This window comes from Vulpes vulpes, chromosome 16 (assembly GCF_048418805.1).
Source record: "Vulpes vulpes isolate BD-2025 chromosome 16, VulVul3, whole genome shotgun sequence".
NCBI lineage: Eukaryota > Metazoa > Chordata > Mammalia > Carnivora > Canidae > Vulpes > Vulpes vulpes.
Window position 1 is genome coordinate 62,677,927 of NC_132795.1, and position 6,231 is coordinate 62,684,157.

At 43.2% G+C, this 6,231-nt stretch overlaps 1 pseudogene; it reads right to left on the reverse strand.

The window, feature by feature from the left end:
- Window positions 1-952: 952 nt before the first annotated feature.
- On the reverse strand, window positions 953-3,989 carry LOC112929134 (NHP2-like protein 1 pseudogene; annotated as a pseudogene).
- Between the last annotated feature and the right edge of the window lie 2,242 nt (window positions 3,990-6,231).

Consider the following 6,231-nt stretch of genomic DNA (forward strand, 5'->3'; position numbering starts at 1 on the left):
CTTGTACTCTCTCTCTCTCTCTTTTTCTTATGAATATATTTCTTTATTAGGATGCTCACAAGAATGACACACTAGCACTGTCCTTCTGATGTGATAAAGAACACATACATCTGAGCCACATTCTGGCAGGAAACAGGTATAAGGGCTCTCAGAGCTGGTACCAGGTGTCCATTGAAGACAACTCCATTCACCAGAGAGGATGTTTCCTTGATTCCAATGTCTCTACTGTAGCTTCCAGTCAGGTCTCCGTGACATACTCAGACTTCATTCCAGCGTCAGTGGACTCTTTTTTTTTCTAACCACTCTCGACTCCTTCAAGACTTACATCATCTGCCCCATGTCTAACTCACTCATGTAGCCTCTGGAATTCTGCAGCACATCTCTTTGGTATGCTGCTGCCCTGCTACCCTCAGGGGCATGGTTGGGATCTGGGGAAAGGGGAATAACATCACGTTACCAAAGCAAACAGCGGGAGCATATTGACAAATGACACTTGGACACACACCTAACAACCTCAAAAAATACATGCTTTCTCCCCTAATGATCCATAATCCCCTAGAGACCAAACACATATGGAATGATTTTGTATTCCAGGCACAAAGATTCAAAGTGAATGGTGTTTACATCCATCATGTCCTACACGCAACAGGAAGTGAGCTCGAACCAGACCTCTAACGAGGCTCTTCCCTGCCTCTGAATGGTGTCACCACTCTGTTTCTGCCTGTTCTTGGCATTAATTCATTTTTCAAAAGGGAGGATAGGATGGTAGAGAGAGAGTAGAATGGGAGATTGAGGTGGGGTGGGAATTAATATACAGATAACAACCTGTAAAACAAAAATAATAAAAAAATGCAAAACCAGGATTTAGTACTAGAATATAACAAGAGAAGGTAGCTGGAGAAACTACACGCGAACACAGACGATATGATACACAACCCCAGGGGGAGGACTCAGTGAGGAGAGGGACAGAGGCCAGTGGTTTACACTAAGAGCCTTTCAATGGACTGCTGAATGGATTGGATCTGCTGCTTCAGCTGGGAGCCTTCTTTGATGGTGACAGAACAGGCAATGACAGGCCTGGACACCCCGCAGGCCTGCCCGAGGGCCTGCTTGGAGTGCACAAACACGTAGGGCACATTCTTATCTTCACACAGCAGCGGAAGGTGCAGGATGATCTCCAGGGGCTCAGCGTCTGCAGCCATCATGATGAACTCAGAGATGCCTCTGTTGAGGGTTTTGGTGGCTTCATTGGCTCCTTTCCGAAGCTACTTGTAGTTACATGACTGCTGAACAAGGTCCAGTAGTTTCTTGGTGAGGTGGGCATCTGCAAGGGGATGGCTTCTGAGGATGCAGGAAATATATCTAATATATTGGTTGTGGGGGTGTAATTGGGATGACTTTATTAAGGCGTTTTGGCAATAATCACCAAAATTTGAAATATATATACCCTAAGACCCAGAAATTCTACTCTTCAGTAATTATTCTACAGTTCTACTGGTATAAGTACAAAATTATGTGTTCATACGCCAGGACACCTGCACCACAATGTTTATAGCAGCAATGTCCACAATAGCCAAACTGTGGAAAGAGCCTCGGTGTCCATTGAAAGATGAATGGATAAAGAAGATGTGGTTTACATATACAATGGAATATTACTCAGCCATTAGAAATGACAAATACCCACCATTTGCTTCGACGTGGATGGAACTGGAGGGTATTATGCTGAGTGAAGTAAGTCATTTGGAGAAAGACACTCATCACATGGGTTCACTCATACAGGGAATATAAATAATAGTGAAAGGGAATAGAAGGGAAGGGAGAAGAAATGGGTAGGAAATATCAGAAAGGGAGACAGAACATGAAGACTCCTAACTCTGGGAAACGAACTAGGGGTGGTGGAAGGGGAGGAGAGCGGGGGATGGGGGTGAATGTGTGATGGGCACTGAGGGGGGCACTTGACGGGATGAGCACTGGGTGTTATTCTGTACGTTGGCAAATTGAACACCAATAAAAAATAAATTTATTATTTAAAAAAATAATAAAATTAAAAATTAAAAAAAAATTATGTGTTCATAAACATATTCATTGTTGCTTATCCTACATGGTCATGAGTGGAAACCTGGTTAAACAAATCATATGTACATCCACACAATGGAATGTATGCAGCTATTAAAAAGAAAGAAGCAGAACTATTTGTACAGATATAGAAAATACTCAAGATATAATAATAAGTGACAAAATCAAGGTGCAGAATAGGGACTATAGTGTATTGCCATTTATGTGGAAAAGTATGAGATATATATTCTTAACTATACAAAATTTCTCAAAACACTCCTAAGAAATCTAGGAGTGTCTATCTTGGAGGTAATTTAATTAAATGAAGGGCAGAGGGGAGAGAAAATTTGGTTTTCCCTATTGTACCTTTATAATTTTGTTCAAATGTACATTTACCTTCCTAAAATATGAAATACCAGAAGTATGTATAGTTTTTGTCCCTAATAACCTTGCGGGAAGTGAAAGTGCTATTGAATTTTAACCCACTGTCAGTCTGGCACTATGCTTATTACTTAAGAGATACAAAAGAATATGAAATAGTCTCTACTCAGAGTGAGAATGAATGAGTGTTGACAAACAATAGGAGAAGATATAGTAAAATGTCCAAATGTGACCACCTGGAGGGCTCAGAAGACAAACTGAATATGCTGGACATAGAGCAGGAGGGCCCTAGGAGTGCTCTGGGCAAATGACAACAGAATGCCAGCCAGCCAGCCAGCCACGGTATTCTGCCAAAGAAACTATGTGTTTATTGTTCAATATACTAGCATTTTTGTGAGGTTGGTCATTGACTGGAGGATTCAAGGCCAACATGAGAACTGACTTGGTCTATGTTCTGGAATTAATATTTATTCTGTGCCACTGTTAGCTTGAGACACTGGCTGTAGCTGGGTGGAGAAAAGCTGTTGCCAGACCAGTATCATGAATTATGGAAGCCTGTCATGGGACTCTGGGTGCATGAGTCAAGATTTGAATGATCCTATTGCTCCCTAGACTTTCAAGGTTTTACATATCCTGGCCACAGACCCCAGCACATCTCAATCTCACCTGCCCCTCCCACCTAGCCAAATCCTGTGCTCCACTGGGTCCCTAAGTGGGGCCCCACCTTCTTCACAAAGCCCTTTTTCCAACCCTTCCAGCTCCACTTAGGGGTTTTTAGTAGTACTAGTATACAATTCAACTTTAATTATTTCTAATATCACTCTGTAGTTTAGTTTACTTTTCCTAAACAAATTGTAAAGTCTTTGAGGGCTGGGACTAAGCATTTTTCTGCTTTAGCATCTTCTCTAGAACCTATCAGATTCTCAGTCAATGCTTTCTGAATGACTGAGTATTTAATTCCCCCTTCCTAATCATCAACATCCAAAAGACAGGGCCTGCTGTCTGCACTAAGGTCATTCTGTGAGGATTTTAGACATGTGAGTCCTGGGTAATCCTTGAAGGGGCATTCAAAGAGAAAGAGTCATTCACTTCTTATTGAAACACGGTAAATAGAAGGGCTGTCTGTTTCTTCACAATCCTTAAAGGCAAGTCTCCAGGAAAATGGGTTCTCACCGATTCTCTTAATAAGGAGTGACACCCCAGACCTCACTGAGGCTCCACAGGGTAACATCACCACCAACAACAATTGCTGGTATTTAAGCTGACAATGAAAATTCTACTCCCACCACACAGGGACCAGGATCCTTCCATAACTTGGTTTTACCTGTACTTGTGAGCCCATTATGTGTCCCTGTCCCTACTGTGTGTGCCACCCAGCTTTCAAGAGTGTAAGAGTTAGGGAGCAGAACCCATCTCACCCCTGTGTAGGGAAACAGCACACACCACACACAATCTCAAAAAGCCTAACTGGGGATTAGGTTGGTACAGGCTCACACCATGGTCAGGGCTTCAGTTTCCTCAGGTTCTTCATACTGGAAAACCTGTGCTTCCATCCAGTTCCAAACCACAGTGCAAACCCTTCCATTTCCTCATCACTACAACCCCCCCCACACACACACACAAACACACAAACACACACATACTACATGTGTACCATACACACCAACTTTTCTGATTGATGAGAAACAGATGGCTTTTGTATAAGGAGGTGAATGAAGTCATTGTTATCCAGACACCAGGTCCGCCTCTAGTCCTAGAAACAGAGACTTTTGTGACTCTCAGAGCTCCCTGTGAGATGCATACTGTATTTGCATGGGCTGATATTGCCCTGCCCTGACAACAGCCCAGGCACAAGGTACTGGTTTATCCCACCTCTACTCAGTTTTTGGCTTGCAAGGGCTTTGAAGCAGCTCCTGTGTAATCTTTTCATATTAATTTTCCTAACCTTAGAGCTGTGGTTCTCAATTCAAGCCGAGGTTTTAAAATTCCCAGGGTCTTCCCTTCACCCTGGACCAATTAAATCAAGATCTCTAGATGTGGAACCCAGAAATCAATAGGATTGTTTTATCTTGTTGTGTTTTTTTTAAACTACCCAATTAAGTGTAATTTATAGCCACTGTAATTGAGAAACACTGCCTTGGAGTAACTAGCTGTATCAGTTTAGGATGAATTGGCTGTAAGAAACAGAAAATCACAGGTCAATACTTTAAACAGGAAGAAATTTTCTTACCTCCTCTAACAAAAAATCCAAAGATGGAGTAATGAGAGGAGTTGGTTTGATTCTGTGATGTGATGGCATCACCAAGAATCCAGGCTCTTCCTACCTCATGTCATGTCAGTGGGCAAATCCCCCTGGCTCCAGGCATCACATCTTTACATAGACAGGTCCACAGGCAGAAGGGGCATCCACTGATGAACAAATCAGGGCTGTACCACAGAGACAGGGGCACTCTGGCTGTGGTGCAGCTAGTGGTACCTGACACATCACCAGAGGCTCCCTCATTTCCTTCACATTATCCAGTCTCTTTCAGTGATATTGATGAAGTTTTGGAATTATGTGAGGTTTAGGGGGGTGAGGTCTGGAGCCAATGACCAAGAAAGAATTCTTGAGACGTCTTTGGTGCAAAATGGTGCTTTTAGTAAAGCACAGGAGACAGGGCCCATGGGCAGGAAGAGCCGCTGCCCCGGGCCTGTGAGGGGAGGCTGATTATATACCTGGGAGTTGGGAGGGGTTTGAAAATAGTTTACTCTCTAAGGAATTTTGGAACCAAGGTTTCCAGGACCTGGAGGGGGCTAGCTGTTTTGGGGAAAAGGTCACTTAGTACTATCTAATAAAACCTGAGTCATGAGACCCTTCAGATGTATATCGGTGGGCCATGTGCTTGGTGGATGATTGCCAACATGTATCTTGGAGGTTTAGAGATAAAGGAAATTTCTAAAAGAATTTTTGTATGTTAGGTAGACTTACAGGATCCTGGGGATCGGGCTAAAACTGCCTTTTGCCTTTAGCAAAGTATTCATATCGAGGCAGTTGAGTCCATAGAAGAATGTCTCTCTGCCTGTTTCAAGGACTTGTCAGTGTGCTTTGTCCATAGTTAGTCCTCTGTTCCCCCATCAATATCATTAGCTTAAATGAAACACATTTATATCCTGATCCAACAGGGAACTTGATCTGGTTATTCCAAGATTAAGACTGACTCACTGAGCTCTTCAGAGACTGACTCCCAAACCAGGATAAGGGGAAAACATGGAATCAAATTGCTGTCCAAAGAGGAAAATATGGAATCAAATCAAACATCAGAATCATTTATGGTTGAAAAAATACTTAATTCCAAACCCCACCTTCAGAGGATCTGATTTCATTGGCTTACAAACATCAGAATCATTTATGGTTGAAAAAACACTTAAGTCCAAACCCCACCTTCAGAGGATCTGATTTCATTGGCTAACAATTGCACATTGTTTGGGTCTTGATGGGCAGAGGCAGGTGTCCTCCATTCCCTTCAGGAGAGGCAGTCCCTAGGACTGCAGATACATAGGCACAGGGTCCTGGATCCAAGGACACCGAAGCAGAAAACCCAGCTATCCTCCATTCCCGCAGAAAAGGTGGAAGTGGGAAGGGCACAGGAAACTGAGAACTCTCTTGCCCTAGGCCCTGGCAAGCTATGCAGATCAGTGCACTTGCACCTACCCCCAGGAGCAGCTAGGCCAATGTGGACTAGGAGATTGTGGTTAGTTCCCCGCGAGGAGCTCGACTGCAGACCTAGAAATCTGGCCTCTGCCATTTTTTTCTCT